Source organism: Sorex araneus, chromosome X (genome assembly GCF_027595985.1).
Source record: "Sorex araneus isolate mSorAra2 chromosome X, mSorAra2.pri, whole genome shotgun sequence".
Classification (NCBI taxonomy): Eukaryota; Metazoa; Chordata; class Mammalia; order Eulipotyphla; family Soricidae; genus Sorex; species Sorex araneus.
Genome location: NC_073313.1, coordinates 208,811,416 through 208,831,401, shown reverse-complemented (window position 1 = coordinate 208,831,401; position 19,986 = coordinate 208,811,416). Strand labels below are relative to the sequence as shown.

General features: G+C 43.3%; 1 pseudogene; it reads right to left on the bottom strand.

The window, feature by feature from the left end:
• Positions 1-34: 34 nt before the first annotated feature.
• On the bottom strand, positions 35-17,706 carry LOC129399866 (60S ribosomal protein L7-like; annotated as a pseudogene).
• Between the last annotated feature and the right edge of the window lie 2,280 nt (positions 17,707-19,986).

Below are 19,986 nucleotides of genomic sequence, written 5' to 3'. Positions count from 1 at the left end.
TTTCTTCATTCCAGGGAATTGATAATTTGATGGGTTAAATTACTTTTTTGAAGCATTTTCCAACAGTATAGATTCCATGAGTCAGATCCTCCATGCAGATGACACCATTTTTATTGTGCGTTAGGGTAATCAAATTCAAGAGCTGGAGCAGTCATTTCTGTTTAGGCAATTCGCTTCTTGTGGATTTTGCCATAACCATACTTGTAGATCAGTTCATTTACTGATTTTAGGTGTGAGTGCCCCCCATGCAATATATGGTTTCATAATCCTTTGCATGTTCATTGAAACATTATTGAGCTCCACAGAGGTGCCACTGAAGATCCTGCAAAGGAATGGTGTGCAAGACCTTTCAAACCTTGAGGTTTACAATATTGAAACTTCTGATCTTAATGACAAATGTTAATTTGGATCTGCAGGTACATAAAAGCTGCCAGCTTTTATCAACATCTAAGCCCTTCAAATCTCTGCCCTTAATACCTGCCAATGGTCCTTGGCTCAGTTTTCTTCTTACCAGCTTCTCCCTTGCCTTTCAAAGCATGTTTTGGGCAAACTTTTCCAGACACTTGATCTTCGGCTCTGAATGGTCCTTCAAGCATTACTGGGAGTGACCCCTGAGCACCTCTTGGTGTTGGAAAGGAAAAAAACGTAAAACAGGGGAGGCAGGAAGTACAGGGGTAATGCCTTACAGGTGGCCAATCCCTTAGGGTTTTGTCTAGTTTTAGTATCAGGGTAGGATTGGCTTATAAAATGAGTTTGAAAGTGTTTTCTGTTTTCAAAAGAACTAAGGATATGTATTCTTTCCTTTTTGAATATAACTCAGGAAGTATTTCCCCTCCTGTATGATCTCATAAAAATTTTCTGCCTACTCCTTTCCTAAGGATCTTTCTTCAACCTGTGGTAACATTTTATGGAATATCTAATTAATATTCTTATTTGCACCCACAAATAAGTACTTAAAGTCTGGAGATGTTAGTTCTTGTACAAGGTCTATCACTTTTTGTATTCATTTCCTATTATTGCTGCTTTTAAAAAAATCACTGTGAACAAAGTGGTCTTTTCCCCTTTGTTTAAACATCATAGTTTATAAATTTTTTCATAATACGCTTGCTAGGGTCATTCAATGTTCCAACACCAATCCCATCATCAGTGTGACCTTCCCTCCACTATTGCCCCCAAAACAATATTTTCCAACCACCACCAAACCTGCCCCTGTAGCAGGCACAAAATAATTTATTTTATACTGCTTGTTACAAATAAATGACTAACTGAATTATCAGAAACTACATAGAAATTTTGTGAAAATTCTTATATCTTATATCTCAAAATTCTTATATGGGGTCATTAAGTTCTTATCTAAGATTTACTAAGCTGTTCATCACTAGTTGAGCCTTTGGTGTTATTGTTCATTGAGCAAAGTTAGCTTCTATGTTACTTCCCCATCAAATTTGGTGTGCCCCTGCTGGCATATTATACCATAGAGTTTGGAGGTGTAGCAGCCACATTTTCGCAACAGAAACTCCAGGATATATAAGTGGCAGTTGTGAGATGTGGGTGTGGCTTCCAGGGCTTCTAGAAGTACAGCTGGGGTAAGGATTTGTGGTCTGGAGGCTTTGTCCCTTAATCCAAGAGGACCACAGAGTTTTCAGCCTGAAAACTAGTGACCCTGGAATTTTTGTCAGTTTGGTATACTTGCAGATTAGTTGTGAAGCTTTGTCCAGTAGGGTTGTTTGAGCCTTTGGCTTGGTGGCAGCTGTGGACTATGGGGATGACTGCGGGGGCTTCGGCAGGGTGGGGATTTGGCCTCTCCATCTCGGGAGGATGCCCCAGAGTTTTCACCTGGGAGATCCGTGTGCTCGTGAATTTTTGCAGCTTGGCTTGCTTCTCTTCTAAGATTTAGTTGTGAGTCTGTAAAGCTGGGGAGATGGATGGGCTCACACAACGGAGGTTGTGGGATATGAGTCAACAAACTGAAAGCATTATAGATCTGTTAGAGTCCTGGGGCTTCATGGACAAGGTGTCAGTGCTCCAGCAGAGGTTTTAGAGGCTCTAGAGGTCGCCTACAATTAAACTTGTGACTGTGTCTCTCCACAGCTAGCACCATAGCACCTTCAAAGATTTCTCCGACTTGTTCCAAAAGTAAAGGTCATGGGGCTGGAGCGATAGCACAGCAGGTAGGGCGTTTGCCTTGCACGCAGCCGACCTGGGTTCCATCCCCAGCATCCCATATGGTCTCCCAAGCACTGCCAGGAGTAATTCCTGAGTGCAGAGCCAGGAGTATCCCCAGTGCATTGCCAGGTGTGACCCAAAATACAAATTAAAAAAAAAAAAGTAAAGATCATTAGGTTTACATTGAGCTAACCAGGCTAACCTAAAATAACATTTCCGTCTCAAGGGTCAGCCATTTAAATTTTATCTGCAGTCTTAGTTTCACCATGTCACATATATGTGCTCTGGTTTCAGGAATTAAAATGTACACATCTTCGTGGGTTTGGAAGCTGTCATTTTTTTTTTCTGCTTCCCACACCCCGCTAAGTGTCTGATCTGTTTCCTTAACACAGAGACAACAGTTAGCTCTGTGTATCCGTTGCAGTGCCTAGAGCTTGCTTCTGTATAGTAAACTGGTACAATTTCTGCACTTTTCTCCTGAGTCCTTTTGCTGCCTTTTATCCAGTATCAAAAACAAACAAACAAAAAATGTACAACATGACTATAGTTAATAATATAGCGCTTAAAGCTGTCAAAAAAGTGCATTTTTCTCAGTTATTGTTTTTGGGACTGGAGCGATAGCACAACGGGTACGGTGTTTGCCTTGCATGCGGCCGACCCAGGTTTGATTCCTCATCCCTCTCAGAGAGCCCAGCAAGCTACCAACAGTATCCTGCCTGCACGACAGAGCGTGACAGCTACCCGTGGTGTATTCGATATGTCAAAAACAGTAACAACAAGTCTCACAATGGAGACTTTACTGGTGCCTGCTCAAACAAATCGATGATGAACAACAGGGCGACGGTGCTACAGTGCTATTGTTTTTGGGTGCTCTTGCCTTTCTCCTGGCTCTGTGCTCAGAGATCATTCCTGGTAGTGCTCAGGGAACCAAATATACCAAGGATTGAATCAGGATTGGCCATTTTAAGACAAGAATCTTTTGTTTGTTTGTTTTGGGCCACACCCAGCAGTGCTCAGGACTTACTCCTAACTCTATGCTTAAGAATCACTCCTGGGGGCCGGAGCGATAGCACAGCGGGTAGGGCGTTTGCCTTGCACGCGGCCGACCCGGGTTCGATCCCCGGCATCCCATATGGTCCCCCAAGCACCGCCAGGAGTAGTTCCTGAGTGCAAAGCCAGGAGTAACCCCTGAGCATCGCTGGGTGTGACCCAAAAAAAGCAAAAAAAAAAGAAAAAAAGAATCACTCCTGGCTTGCTCAGGGTACCACATGTGGTGCCAGGGATTGAACTGAGTCCACTGCATGCAAGGCAAGTGCCCTGAACTGTACTAGCACTCTGACCACAAGGCAATAAATCCCAGATAATCTTTTCTTAATATATATACAAACACTGGAAAAATACTAGGCAGTCACACTCAGGAACTGTCCCCAGCGCCATGTAGTCCCACCAACAGCCCACATCCAGAGACTTAAAGACAAGCTCCCAGAAGAGAGTGACACAGAGAGTCTCTTGCCTGCACACCTGGCTGTCTTCCCCCAACCCCATCAGAGGGGGTGGGCTCCAGCTTCCCTCCCCACCTTGAGCAGCGCTCCCAAGTCCGAAGACCTCTGGAGCCTAGCCACAGCCATGCTCAAGGCCCCTCTCCACACATTCGGACAAGCCTCATGCATGAAGGTACCGGCAGAGGAACCCAGGTGTGTGGGACTCAGGACTGAGACCTCCAAGCCTGCTTGGATTGGGACGGGCCTCTTCCACCCAGATTTCCCATTTTCCAGTAGCTAGGCGGTCACACCCAGGGACTGCCCCCAGCGCCATGTAATCCCACCAACAGCCAACATCCAGAGACTATAAAACCAAGCTCCCGAAAGCTCGAGGCCTCAGGCCGAGCAACATCTTATATCCTAGTTTTCCCTCTGGGAGACCCTGGCAAGCTACCGAGAGTTTTCTGCCCACATGGGAGAGCCTCGAAAACTCCCCATGGTGTATTCACATGCCCAAACTAGTAACAATGATGGGTCTCATTCCCCTGACCCTGAAAGAGCCTCCAATGCGGCATCATTGGGAAGGATGAGTAAAGAGAGGATTCTAAAATCTCAGGGCTAGGACGAATGGAGATGTTACTGAGACCGCTTGAGAAATTCGACGATCGATGGGATGATGATGATGATGATAATAAATATATACAACTACGTTAATTATAGTATATGCCTAAAATGAATAATAATCAGTTATGCCTACAAAAACCACTCTACAAAAGGTGCATTTTCAGTTTTTCTATTTGTATAGCTAATTCCTACATACTTAGCAGTTTGCAACAATACCTACTGTCTCACAATTTTTTTTTCAGGTTAGAAGTCTGGGTATGCCACAGCTGGCTTCTCTGCTGAGAGTCTCGCAAGGCTGAAACCAATGTGTTGACGGGGTCTGCGATCTCATTTGCAGCTCCAGATCCCCTTCCAAGCTCACTGGTTGTTGACAGAATTAGCTTTTTACAGCTGTGGGACTGAGGTCACTGCTTTGTTGCTGACTGTCAGCTGGAGACTGTTTTCAGCAACTCCAGGCAGCCCACTTGTTCCTACCACATGTTCCCTTCTCCAGATGCCACTTGGCTTCAGCGACACGAGTCTGAGAATCTTACTTGCTTTGAATCCATCTGACCTCACTTAAGAGGTTATCTAATTATGTGAGTTTGACCTAGAATAAGCTGTTTTGTGTAATCCCAAACCAGCTACTGGGCTGTCATCACACATGCCAGAGTCCTCCGACCACATCAGGAATAATCCTCATGACATTCACAGGCTCCACTCACATCAGGGCTGGCATCATCCAGAATGTGTGCACATGTGGGAAAAATAAAACAAAGCACCCAAAAAGGTGTGAAACAGTATCACCTTTAAAGCTCGATCATGTTATCCTATGAGATAATTATCCAGAATATTCTGAAAATAATAAACACCATCAAGCCATAAATCTAGAAATGAAGCTTATAGATTGATTTGAAAAATGCAAATAGATAAATAAAAAAGCAAAATAACCCACCTAGACACATAGCAAACAACTTTGAAAATTAAGCACAATTCTTGAAAAGCTACCAGAATAAAATTACCTGCAGAGGAAATGATCGAAATTACAGCACATCTAAAATGAAGCACGCCTCCTTGGTGACCACTTTTAACTATCAGGGGCAAAATTGGTGAACCTAAATTTCTAGAGTCAATAAAAATATATTTCAAAATCAAAAGGCTTTTAGAGAAATGCCGAAAGAATTTACTCTAAATTATTTTAATTTAATTATATTTCATGCATATAAATCATTCTTAATTTATTTTTAGTGCCAAGGATCAAGCAAAGTATGCACTGTAATGCTAGCTACAGCAATGCCATAGTTGCACTGCAAATAATGTAAGAGAAAGAAGGAAAATAATAGCAATTTGGATTGATAAGGATAGTTTTCACAAAAGTTGCTAAAATGAATATCAATATAAAAGGACATTTTTCTTGTAGCTAATAACTCTAAAAGATTAGTGACTATCAAAAGCAGAAAGAATAGCAATATATAGCAATTATAGGTTTATAGTATATGATAAAACAATGTATGTGAGTACAGTTGCACAAAAGATGGAGAACTAAATATTGAGAGAACTCAATAGGCTGAGCACATGTAAATCATGCTTTGCACGCAGGAGGCCCAGATTTGATCCCTGGAACCACATGGTTCCCCAGGCACACCGTGGGAGCAATCCCTAAGCACAAACCAGGAGTAGCCCTGTGATCCAAATAAAAGATGAAAGAAGAAATTGGAATATAGTATGTGAGTTTTATTTCTGGAGGCTAGATGATGTTGTAGCACACCGGGATGTGCTCAGTACTTAGTCTTGGCTCTGTGCTGAGGAGTCACTCCTGCCAGTACTTGGGGAACCCTTTGGGATACTGGGTGTTGAACCTGGGTCAGCTGCATGCAAGGATTCAGCCTTTCCCATTGTACACTCCCTGCCCCCTATTGTCAGGTTCTTATACTGGGTGTGAAATAGAATAATATCATTTAATATTCCCCCCCCCCTTCCCTTCTCTGCTGTTGCTTTTGTGAGTACCAAACTTGGTTGTGATATTTGGACGTTTCAGTGGTGCTGCTCATCATGAGTTGGCCATCTAGTTGTACTGCTCACACGCCCAGCCAAGGTGCTCACTCACTAGAGGATTTTAGTTGGGGTGCATGCACACATGCTTATCAGGATGCATTTATTTAGTTGTGACCTTTGAGCACATTTTGGGTGTAGCACTCACCAGGGTTCGTTGTGATATCCACACACATACTTACTAGCAGTTGCACTCATGGCTACAATCCTCAAGTGTCTTTATACCCACTTACCTTGCAGTACTTACACACATCTGCTCTGCACCAGATTTTGCACCCTTTGTTGTGGAGGCAGGGAACATAAACAGTGGAGCTGCTAGCCGTGACCACACTTGGCACATAGACAGTCCCATCAAACTCATGGCCTAGCACTTTCAGGGCTCCAGCACTGAGCCACTGAGCCACCCCTGGGACACCCAATAGAATCGAAGATAAACTGTGACTAAGAAAAGAAGGATATTATAAATCCTAAGGAAACTACTAAAAGAGGCATTAAGTAATATCCTCTTTAAATAACTTTGATAACTATAAATTTAAATGAGAAGGCAAATATTTTCCCAAAGTAGACCAGAATTAACAACAGAAAAAAAAAAAGGACAAGCAGAAGTTCAAACAATCCCTACACACAGCATGTTTAAAAATATACAACCTGGAAAGTATTTAGGGAACTGTAAATAAAATGAAAAAAAAACCTTTCACAAAATTTAATAATGGTCATTTCTTATTTGTTTCGTTAATTTTTGCAATGGCTTAAAACCTGGTAGGCTTGAATGGTTCACGAATTCATGTCTTTGGTCTCACAATGGCATCAAGCATGAGCATGACAGCTCTACTACTGGAGTCTGACTGCCTTGCTATCTTTGACACTCAGTGCCACAAAAATTAATTTTAAGTGTGTCTTCTAAATTTTTTTTACAATCCCTTACTATTGTTGTGTTACTGTCAATGGTCCCCTTTAGCTCCATTACTATTTGCTCAGTGTATTTTAGAGATGCTGTATTGTAGATATTCATATTCATTATATCTGTTTTATTGATCATTGCATAATGTTCATCATTGATCAAATGTCTATAAGTATTACACATAATACTGATGGCTTTTTAAAAAATATTTTTATTAGTGAATCATCGTGAGGTACAGTTACAGACTTACAAACTTTGTGCTTGCATTTCTGTCATACAATGGTCGAGTACCCATCCCTCCACCAGTGCCCATTTTCCACCACCAATGATCCCAGCATCTCTCCCACCACTCCCACCCCATGATGGCTTTTTAAAGTTCCCATTGATTTGATGAACCAGTTTCCCTCTCCTTAAGTCTGTCTATACATAGTTGAAGTGAGTCTCTTATAAAAAGCATATAGTCGCATTTGCATTTTATTCCATTTGACCACTGTGCCTTTAGGTAGATGAATTTAGTTCATTATATTAAGGGTGATTATTGATACATGATGAATAGCTACTTTATGATTTGGGTGTTTTGAGTATGTCCATCTATTTCCTTATTCAAATTTTTGTGAACACCTTCTACTTAGGAGAGCTCTTGTCAATGTTTCTTATAGGAGAGGCCTGATATTAGTTTCTTCAGCTTTTGCCCATTGGTAGAGGATTTTATTTCTCCACTTTATATATAGACGAAACTTAGAGATGAAATAGAGCTCTTGCACTGGCAGTTGTTATTTTTGAGTGTTTTGAATATATCCTTCCATTCTCTCTCACCTGTGAGTTTCTTTCAGAAGACTCATGAGTGCTTATACATTATATTCCACACACACACACATACACACACACACACACACACACACACACGCCCTGGTGCCATCACTCTTCTTAGTCTTTAACATATTGACATGGCACTACAATTAATGTTAACTTAATCACATCCAAGTGTGAGTCACCAGCGGTACGCAACAGTGTCTACATGTTAAACTCCTTCTTTCAAATGGGGGCCACACAATGGAGGGATGCTTGGCTTCACAGCACAAGCCTGATGGCTTGATGTGTTGCTGGGGGTCTCCAGGTCTACCCCAGTAGTTCACAAGAGTCATTTTGGTGGTGGCCAGAATGGAACTCAGGTCCTTAAGCATACTAGATAGGTGCTCTCCCACCTTGTTTTTGTTTGTTTTAGGGCCATGCCTGGCAGTGCTCAGCCTTAATCCTGGCTCTGAGACCAGGAATCACTCCTGGCGAGGCTTGGGAAACCATAGGGGGCACCAAGTCATATGCAAAGCAAACACCCTGTAAAACATCCAGCTTTAAACCAAGTCTTTGACAGTGATACTATTTGGATTAGTGACTTCAAGATTTGAATTACTTTTTGGGGCTGGAGCGATAGCACAGCGGGTAGGGCGTTTGCCTTGCACGAGGCCGACCCGGGTTCGAATCCCTGCATCCCATATGGTCCCCTGAGTACTGCCAGGAGTAATTCCTGAGTGTAGAACCAGGAGTAACCCCTGTGCATCGCCGGGTGTGACCCAAAAAGAAAAAAAAAAGATTTGAATTACTTTCACTTTTCCAGAAGGTGACACAGTATTTCAGTATTTGATGACATTTTAATTAGCTTTGGTGTGTGTGTGTGTGTGTGTGTGTGTGTGTGTGTGTGCTTGCTGGTTTCCCCTGTACTGAAACTTGATTTTGCAGTTGCTGTATCTGCTGAATGTGGGAAGAATGTGAAGGGGACCCGCCACTTGGAGAATGTACTATGGTGGGATGACTTTCTATGTTATGAGCCTGAAACTGACAAACTTTTTAGTGGTTCCTTAGTTTTATATGTCAAATTAGCACACAAAACTCCCAAGGCTTATGAAGCTGTCATTACTTATTTAACAGCTTTATGAAGGTGATTTGGGGACAATGACATCATACATCCAGGACTCATGCTGGTTATTCCCTGGTTTTGTCCTTCGAAATCTGCACTGGTCTCTTGATGTTTTGCAGTCCACCCCTCCTTATGGCACTTGCTGCTCTTTATCCCTTTGGCTTTTTTTCTTCTCTGGCCACGTGCAGTTAGCCTGGGCACTGCCTTCCATCCATGCAGGTTGAAGAGAAGGTTCAAGAGGAAGCGACCTGCTCTTTGTCCTCCCCTTTTAAGAGCTCTTATTCCCACTCTTTAGCCATTTCCATGATCCACCTGGCAGACTCATGGAGCTCATGGAGCTGAGAATTAAGATGACCAGTTGTGTTCACCAGATTCCCTTGAGCGCAGTGAATAGTCTCTCTGCAGAGATCCTGTGTGTGGATTCAGTATCTGAGCCTCTGAAGTTTGTCCGTTGTCTGCGGGGCACCCTGACTATGGGTGGGTGAGAATTCCACATGGTGGTGCTATTTTTGTTTTCTGTGTCCACTGGGTCACCCTTCGGTTGGAACTTCCATTTGAATTACGCTTCTGAGTGTGAGAGCCAATTTTGTCTCACAGAACCTCACAATTTCATAGCCCATTTCTTGGCTCTGTGAGTTTGGGGGCCAAGGATTGTATTTCCACCTGTTCCAAGCTTTTGTGTGGAGGCTCACGGGTTCTGCACTGAAACTTGCTCAAAATCCCACTTGGTTTGTGATTTATTTACCACAGAGCCCACACTTATTCCTAGATGGGGCTCTCCCAGCACCTGTCTGGGTCACCACATTGGTGTCTCACCCCAGCCTCTCTCTAAATTAAGGCAGATTAAACTAATCAGATTTAAGGGCAAGGGCTCAGTTCTTTGCTGCTGGCTTCATTGTACACTGGTCTTTGAAATGCAAACCCCTTTCCCTTTTCAACAGGAACCACACCCAGCAGTGCTCAGCTGGTCCAATCACTGGTGCTGGTGGTGTTTGGGGGCTATGCCCCATCCAGCCTGGAGATAATCAGATAGGGGTGGTGCTGGGAACCACGAGGGTAAAACCCAGTGGTGCTGGGGGCAGGGGGTGCTTAAGGTGCCAGGAGCCAAACTCAGAGCCTTGATCATGTTAGAAATGTGCTCTACCCCTTGAGCAATTTCTCTGACCCCTCTTAAACCTGTTTTTTAGAGTTTAGAAACAGGTGGCTTCTCCAGCTCTGCCACTCCTGTCCCCTTCTCCCTGGACAATTGGGAGCACTGTGCTGAGTGCTGACTCTGTCACCCCACACCTGGCACTCAATGCTCACAGAACACAATTGAGACCCTTAGGAAGCACATGTTCCCACCCCAGGAAGACACCTATCTACTGCTCCCTCAAGTGTCATGGAAATAAAAGGAGGACAGGTATGTTATAACATTTTGTTGGCTGTGTCACTGCCATGGTCAAAAATGAGCTCAGGGAAGAGGACTTGAATTGTAGAAGCGTTTAGATAAGAAAAAGACAAATGAACACATCAAATCTTTTCTCTAGATTCTTGCACAATTAAGTGTCATTTCCCCTAATGTCAAATGCCCATTTTTCTTTTTCTCTTCCTACTTGTCGAATTGTGAAAGGATGCACAAGGTGCCCGACAAACATTATGCGATGTTAATAATTCATAGTACTCTTAAATTTTTAAACATTAGAGCTAGATGCATGCATGAAATAATACCAATTGCCTTATATTAGCAACTAGATGAACATTAAACACTAGAATTGCAATAAAAACTATAAAATATTAATGATTTAATTAAAATTTCAAGTTATTAAGATTAATTATGCTTAAATAACATTGATTTTAAAGTTTGATATTATTAATTATAATTTTGTTTCATTGATAACTTAATTATTTGAGGATAGCAATGATTTTGAAATCAAAAATTTAATTTTTAATGTTTGTACTTTAAAAGTTTCATTTTTATTCTTGCACTTACATAATTTTCTTTTTTGATGACAGTATAGTTTTATAAACTTTGAATAATTACTTTATAGTCCTTTATATCTCTAGTGACAAAAGATCTTATGATTTTATTAAAACAAGGACAAGAACAAATATGTCACAAATTTTATGTCTTAAAAAGTTTTTTTTGATCAGTGCTGGGAATTGAACAAAGATCTCCCAGGTAGAGATAAGTGCTCTATCACTGAACCACATCTCCTGTCTTGTGTCTTAAATATTTTACTCTTCTCAATGTTGTTGACCCAAAGAACATTCAAAGTTATGTGCATTGATGATTAAGTATGATCATTGCTGATATTTCACAGTTCTAAAAAAATTTATGTGCTTATTAATTTTTATTATGGAAGTATATTTGTCAAGGCAGAAGCATGGAATATTTTCTTAACATAGTTTTTTAGTTTTAAACATTTATATAATATATATTTAAATATATAGTATAAATAAATATAAATATAATATAAATATAAAATATATATATATCTTGTTTTTGGTTTTGGTTTTTTTTTTTTGCTTTTTGGGTCACACCCAGCGATGCTCAGGGGTCACTCCTGGCTCTGCACTCAGGAATTACCCCTGGCCGTGCTCAGGGGACCATATGGGATGCTGGGAATCGAACCCCAGTCAACCAGGTGCAAGGCAATGCCCTACCCGCTGTGCTATCACTCCAGCCCCCTCTTTTGTATTCTTATCCCAGACAATCCCAGAATTGTTACTGAAAGTGCACCTATAGGGCTCAAAGCTTCAAGAGACTCTTTATTCCTTTTCATTTTGCATGGCAAACAGACAGACTCTTCTCATGTTAAACACCACTTGTCACCATACCAAAGGTGGGTAGGGGGAAGAGGAGAAAACCGTCAAGGTCTCAAACCAGCAATTCCAGAAATCACAGACATCCTTTCTGCTCACAATTTAAAATGAGCCACTTTGCTTGAGCCAGGCCTATGGGACCAGAAATAGAGGACAGTGAATTTGGTTGAACATGTTCGATGTTCTTCTTTAGAGACAGTGAGCAAGAAAGGAACAACGGCTACACGGCTGTAGGGCAAGAGAGGCCGCGAGTTCTTCAGCCCGCTCTCTTCACGCTGCACCACACATAATCTCTAGGGCAAGTGCCTGGAACATGCTCTGGTCCTGAGCAGAGGTGAAGACCACCGACGCGCTCCCTTAGTTCTCGAGGACACAGGTTGTTACTAAGAACATTTCCAGTGTTCTGGGCCTAATACTCCACACTCAGGCAAATGACGTTATTAGAAGCTGGGACATAGCACAGGGTTTAAGACAAGTAACTTGCATGTGGCTGGCCCTGTTTTGATCCCTGAGACCACATAGTCCCTGAACATTACTGGGTGCAGCCCCGGAGGTCTCTGAGCAAGGGTCACCCAGGGAATCCCAACTCTACGAGGCTGGAGCTGGAGACTTTGCATTGAACCTCTAGCCTGGTTAGTTGAGGTACCTAGGTATCCAGAAGGTACCAGGCTTCTGACCACCCCACGATATATAAGGGTGTGTGTGTGTGTGTGTGTGTGTGTGTGTGAGAGAGAGAGAGAGAGAGAGAGAGAGAGAGAGAGAGAGAGAGAGATGATAGGTCCCTGACTGACCACATTCGGTGCAGAGAGAGGGACAGAGATGAGTCAAGTGAAATAAAAATATATTGGGGTGTGCTCCTGAGCGAACCCTACACGCCCCTGGTGAGGCTGGGCTAGAGCCGGCACCCTGGGAGAGACTATGTGGGGTTTTATTTTATTTATTTATTTTTTGCTTTTTGGGCTGGAGCGATAGCACAGCGGTTGGGCTTTCGCCTTTCACGCGGCCAACTCGTGTTCGATTCCTCTGCCCCTCTCGGAGAGCCCAACAAGCTACTGAGAGTATGGAGCCTGCACAGCAGAGCCTGGCAAGCTACCTGTGCGTATTGGATATGCCAAAAACAATAACAATAAGTCTCTCAATGAGAGATGTTACTAGTTCCCGCTCGAATTTTTTGTTTTTTGGGTCACATCTGGCTATGTACAGGGGTTACTCCTGGCTCTGCACTCAAGAACTATCCCTGGCGGTGTTCAGGATACCATATGGGATGCTGGGAATCGAACCCAGGTCAGCCGCATGCAAGGCAAACGCCCTACCCGCTGTGCTATCGCTCCAGCCCCTATGTGGGGTTTTAAGTTGTCTTGGGTGGGAAAAGGGAACAGAGATCTTATTTATATCCATTTTATTCAAAGACAACTAGGAGTACAGACCCAGAAGTAGCCCTGAGTACAGCTGGGTGTGGCCCAACACACACACAAACTCCTTCTTTCTTTCTTTCTTTCTTTCTTTCTTTCTTTCTTTCTTTCTTTCTTTCTTTCTTTCTTTCTTTCTTTCTTTCTTTCTCTCTCTCTCTCACTGGTTTGCTCACTCTCTCGGGAAAATATTACTGTGGTAAGAAAAAATAAATAAAAATAAGTAAATTGTGAAATAGGACGTTTTTGTGGTTTTTTGTCTGTGAGTCACACTCAACCAGGAATCAAAGGGCAGGGAGATTGCTGTGGAATCTGAAGAATTCAACCTCCAGAGCAAGCAAAAGGCAGAGAAGGGCAAGTGCTCAGCATGGGGAGTGAAAGAGCAAACAGACGCGATGCCACAGAACAGGCAGGAAGAGCAAAGAACCAGAAAGAAAGAACGCTCTTGACAAGCATTCCATCCCAGCTACTTTGCAACATTAGAAAATAATTGGGGGGGCCCTTTGGATCTGGCTGCGGAGCGAGCATGATGGAAGAGCCCAAGGGAGCGCCCTTGGACTCCAGGCAGCCCACTGAACTAATTCCGGCATGGGACCAGAGACCCCACGGTGCGCTGAAACAGTGGGAACCGGGCATCCCCCAATTCTTTTAACCTCTCTCTCTCAACTCCTCCCTCCTGAGCACAGCGCAGGACTTCTCCATCTTATGAGCACCATAAAAGGGTAAAAGTTTGTAGTGATGTTATTTCTGGTTGTACTTTCCCTGGACTTTATACAGAAACCCAAAACCGCGCGGCCGCAGCAGCTAAGACCTAATGTCATCTTAGCATCAGCAATATGTAATGGTTCCTTCTTAATGGGTCGGACTTTTGCGGGAGATCCTAACAAGAATAGTAAGTCTGTTGCTGAAATATTGAAGGCAATCAAAACAGTAGCCATCTCTCTAGACTAAACTAAGCTATATCCCCACGCCAGCTGAGAAGAAATTTTCTTCTTTCTCGGGAAGAAACGCGGCGTGTCGTCAACTACAGTGTGATGTCCATTAAGCAAACAGACCTGGTGGCGTGGGAATGGGATATAAGGGGAAAAATTATGTACATGGAACAGTGGGACGCTGGTGGAATCTCGAGCCGGAGCCGATACCAGCGCAAGACCTTCGGTTCCAGAAACTGCTTGCAGACACTCTACTAGTCTATCAACTAAGCCAGAGCCCCATGTCTGCTGATGACGGGAAATAACCATCCTTTTCGTTTTTTTTTTTTTCCCTTGTCAGGCAGCGTGGCGATTACTAAACAGGCGTGAACTCGGTGGCGCGGGGCAAGGGGGAAAAAGAAAAGTTATGTAACAAACAGCGGGACTTAATATCTCTATATTCTTAGTAGTGGAGAACTATCAAATGCCTCCTTGGCAATAGGACTGCTTTTCTTTTTGGGGGGAAACCCCAATAACGGTAGTGAGTTGTGTGTTGAAACATGGAATGTAATCGAGATAAGGCATAAACGAAGTGAAACTTATCAAGTACAAGGGTGGGGACTGGGGAGGTGGGAGGGGGCTGCAGGTATACTGGGGGGGTTGGTGATGGAAGATGGGCACTGGTGAAGGGAAGGGTGTTTGAGAATTGTATAACCGACATAATCCTGAGAACTATGTAACCCTCCACATGGTGATTCAATAAAATTTTAAAAAAGAAAAAAAAAAAGAAAATAATTGGGGGGGTGCCAAGGAGGGTGGAGAGATAGTACAGGAGGTGAGGTGCTTGCCTTGCATGTGACCAGCCCGGGTTCTAGCCTAGGTACCCCATATGGTTCCTGAGCTTATGGTCCCCAGGAGTACTGCAGGGAAGGCACTTGCTTTGCGTATGGCCAATCTGGTTCAATCTCCAGCATCCTATGTGGTTCCTCAAGCCCTGTGAGTAGTGATCCCTGAGCACAGAGTCAGGGGTAAACCCTAGGCATCACCAGGTATAGCCCCAAAATTAATAATAATGCTAATGGTAAAAATAACAATAACTTGTGTCCACCTTAACAACCTGCAAGGCAGATATTGAAATGAGGAGTGAAAAGCCTCAATTTAGAGAGGGGACAAGACAAAACAAGGACACATACTGGGAAGAAGCTAGGCTCAAACTGAACATAAAAGAAAAGAAAGGCTTTGTATTGATACATACAATCCTATGCAATTTCTAGTGCGAGGGAAAAGTGCTGATCTTATTTAAATAATTATATTATTAGTTGGGAGAAATGTTTGTGTAGAAAATTTGATTGTATGGCACATATGTGGCTAGCATTCCTATCATATTTGAAAAGATGACAGTTGCTTTCTATGAAGGGATATTTGATTTTAAATATGGAAGTTTTATTTTTAAAGGAACTAGAATTCTAAGTGAAACAGGCTCTTTCATTTAGATATTCCTACCTCTCTAATAATGTCACCTCTTTCCCCAGCCCAGACCCCAGGTCCTATGAGGAGAGATAAAGATTTCATTTCTATTCATTTCATTCAGTGACAACTAGACAGTGTAACACTTGAGAAAAAGCAAACTTCCCCTTCATAACAGAGCTGGTAAAGAAAATTGGAATCAGTTAAAGTGTAAATATTAGCACTCAGATATAGCTGGGAGCATGTTTACTTTTCAGTACATTTCCTTCTGAAATAGAAGTCAAAAGAAAATTGTACTTTTAAATTCATTGAACAAAACACCCCCTAGTGGTAGCTGGAAATATTTCTAAAGGAAAGAGAACATTAAGCTTCTGGCAGAAAATTTAAAATCAATTCATGATCTGTTGATTTTTAGTAGGTAACTTGTTTTAACTCAACAATATGAACGGGCACGCCTAGTGGGATTCTTTTGGGGGCCAGATGTCTAAAAAGCTTAGCAGCTAAAATTGTTTTACACCTGTGGAGTTCACGCCTGCTTCAGTCAGCTTAATTGGTGGCTGAATAAATAGCAGTACTCCTACATTTAAACAATAATGCACTGTAGCACTGTCCTCCCATTGTTCATCGATTTGCTTGAGTGAGAACCAGTAACATCTCCACTGTGAGACTTGTTATTATTTTTGGCGTATCGAATACGCCACAGGTAGCTTGTCAGGCTCTGCCATTTGGACGGGATACTCTCGGTAGCTTGCCGGCTCTCCGAGCAGGACAGAGGAATCAAACCCTGGTCAGCCACATGCAAGCCAAACGCCCTATCCACTGTGCTATCGCTCCAGTCCCATCATTGACAATATTGCAAATTATGTGCCTAAATTTTTTAAAAAGGTCTCCACCCCTATTCTCACATAAATTTCAATTTACACCTCAGTTTTATCTTTCAGTTTTAAATATAAAAAGATTGGGACCAGAGAGATAGTACAGCAGGTAAGGCACTTGCCTTGCACATAACTGACCTGAGTTTGACCCCAGGCATCCCATATGATCCCTGAAGGACCACCAGTAGTGATTCCTGAATGCAGACCCAGGAATGACTCTTCAGTACTGCAAGGTGTGGCCCCAAAACTTCCAAAAAGATAAAAAGGTACTTATATGGTGATAGGTTCTTATTACCGAATGAATGTCATTTCTGCATATTTTCTGGTAACTCAGATTAACCACAATTTTTGCAAATATTATAGCAATCATTTGCAACTTCTGTACTGTTTTAAGAAAACAATTGTCTTACATCAAATCTCATTAAGGATTCCCTTTTGTTCCAACTGTCTACAGCAACTGTGAGGTAGAGTTACAAAGCTTCCATGTGGTCAATGCAGTATGTGCTCTGAAATCACCAGGAACATCTCAATTTCTGGGGCTAAGGCTTTGACTCAGGGGTGGAACCTATGCCTTGCATGTGAGGCCCTGGATTTGATCCCCAGCATCCCGGTTACCCCCCAACCCCGACCCCAGCAATGCCAAACCTCACAGCAGGAGATGTTTCTCATTTCAAATATTTGCTCTACCCAGGAAAGAAGCCACCAGCTGGTGACTCACATAACTTTGTCCACTAAATTGAAACGCACAGACCTGAGTGGCTCCTTGCCTTTGCTCCTGTGCGAGAAGGGAGCTTCTTCCTCAGTATCTGAGCTCAACTCTCAGCTGCGCATTCCCAGCTTCATTACATGGGTTCTCTCACCCTCAAAGCCCACAATCCTGTCGCCACAGAGCCACCTCCTTCTGGAGCCCTGGATTCCTTCCCATAGGTTTTGCATCGCCAGCTACCTTCAATTGAAGTCTGTCTGCCATATCTGCTCCCCATAGTCGGCCCCATCCCCGCCTGGGTGATTTTGTCTTCTGACTTCTCTGGTCTCACACTCTTCCACTCCCTCCACCAATACTGTTCTCCAGTTGTTTCCTTTTTTGTGCTCTTGCCCTTTAAATCTTGCTGAGCCTCCATAGTGCCCTACAGCCCTTTTGATGCTGGAGCAGTGACAGTGGGTCTCTGTATCCATCCATAGTTTCCCACGGTCTTCAGTATTTTCAAAAGTGAAGATATTGAATAAGAAAGATGCTCAGACTCAGAACTGGAACGAAAAAAGTTTATTAAAAAGTAAGGAACTCCTTAGAGCAGAGAGTCTCTGGCCCACGCGCCTGGCTGTCTTCCCCTTGGATGGGGTGGGCTCCAGCTTCCCTCCCCGCCCCGAGCAGAGCTCCCACGGCTGAAGACCTCCAGAGCCTTAGCCATGCTCAAGGCCCCTCTCCACACGTTCAGATGAGCCTCACGCATGAAGGTACTGGTAGAGGAACCCAGGTGTGTGGGACCCGGGGCTGAGACCTCCAAGCCTCCTCAGATCGGGACTGGGCCTCCTCCGCCCAGATTTCCCATTTTCCAGTAGCTAGGTGGTCACACCCAGGGACTGCACAGCCGGTGCCCTGTAATCCCATCAACGGCCAACAGCCAGAGACTTAAAAGCAAGCTCCAGGAACCACGCTGCTGCGGTTATAGCCTACTTCTCCCTCTGGGAGAACGAGCAGACTACCGAGAGATTCCTGCCCACATGGGAGAGCCTTGGAAACTCCCTGTGGCATATTCATATGCCAAAACCAGTAACAATACTGGGTCTCATTCCCCTAACCCTGAAAGAGCTTCCAATGCGGAGTCATTGGGAAGGACAAGTAAGGAGAGGCTTCTAAAATCTCAGGGCTAGGATGAATGGAGATGTTATTGAGATCCCTCGAGAAATTCAAAATGATAAACAGGATGATGATGATGATGATGATGATGATGATGATGATGATGATGATGATGAAGGAACTCCTTGGCTGGGGTGATATAGGAAAACTGGGTCTTTGTGCTACTTATCAAAGTACCGAAGATTCCCATTTGTTTCCCAGATATATCTTGTTAATTTAAGAATAACATCTGTCATTGTTTTTTTGTTTTGTTCTGTTTTGTTTTGGGGCATATCCAGAATACCCAGGGGTTACTCCTGGCACTGCACTCAGGAATTACTCCTGGTGGTGCTTGAAGGATCATATGAGATGCTGGGAATAAGCCTGGGTCAACTGCATGCAAGGCAACTGCATGCAAGGCAAGCAGCCTACCACTATCTCTCCAGCTCCATATTTTTCATTGTTATGATTATCTTCTTTCATTCTCATCTAGACTGGTGGGATTGACTGCTTATTCAAGACCTTTTAGTTTATATATTTGACATCTTCCCAAGTACTGTCCTGTTATCTGATAGTCCCCTGTGTGCTCAAAGAGTGGGGCAGAATTTACAGCCTTAAGAAAGTATGAGACACTAAATCAGCTTAATAATTGCTAAATAAATAGCAGCACCCCTACATTATTTTTTTCTAAAAAAAGGAAATTGTGAAGCAGAATGTCCTGACCTCATGCCAGGCTGTCTTCACCAGGGCACCTCAGATGGGGCGGGTTGAGTCTCCCTCCCTGCCCCAAGCAGAAACTCAGCAGCCGAAAACCTTCAGAACCCAATGACTGCCATGCCCAAGGCCACTCTCCACATGCTCGGATGAGCCCCACCCAAGAGGGGATGAGCCTCACCCAAAACAGGATGAACCTCACCCAAGAGCGGACTGGCAGGAAAACCCAGATATGTGGGATCCTGTGACTGAGATCTCCAAGCCCACTTGGATCGGAACTGGGCCTCCTCCCCCCAGGTCCCCAGTTTTCCAGTAGCTTGGCAGTCCACCCACAAACTGCCCTCAGCGCTATGTAATTTCATCAACGGCCAAGACCCAGAGACTATAAACTAAAGCTCCTGGAATAGAGTGCTGCAGAATTTCCTGGAGCTGACCACATAGCCTCTTACACTCTATCTCACTTACTTAGCACACATTTGTTTGGCTTTCACATACTTGCTTGTATTCTCTTATATATGGGCTTAAATGGCTCCAGAATGAAATACAACAAACTTCACACACTTCCCTCTTACTGTGGTGGGAAGGTGCTCGGATTGGTATTTGAATATTGTCTGTAATGAACTACTGTGAACTACTTTTATGAAAATAAAATATATTAAAAATTTTTTAAAGAAATTGTGAGCTTCCCATTCTCAGAGAGATCCTGGGATTTTTCTGGAATGTTTAAAACGTAGGATAAGGATAGTTAAAAATGGAGCTGCTCACACAGCTGGTAGGAGGAAATGAAAGCTTCTTCTTTCACTTTCATAGCTTTCCTGGAGCGGTCCATGTACTCCCAGGGCTTAATTTC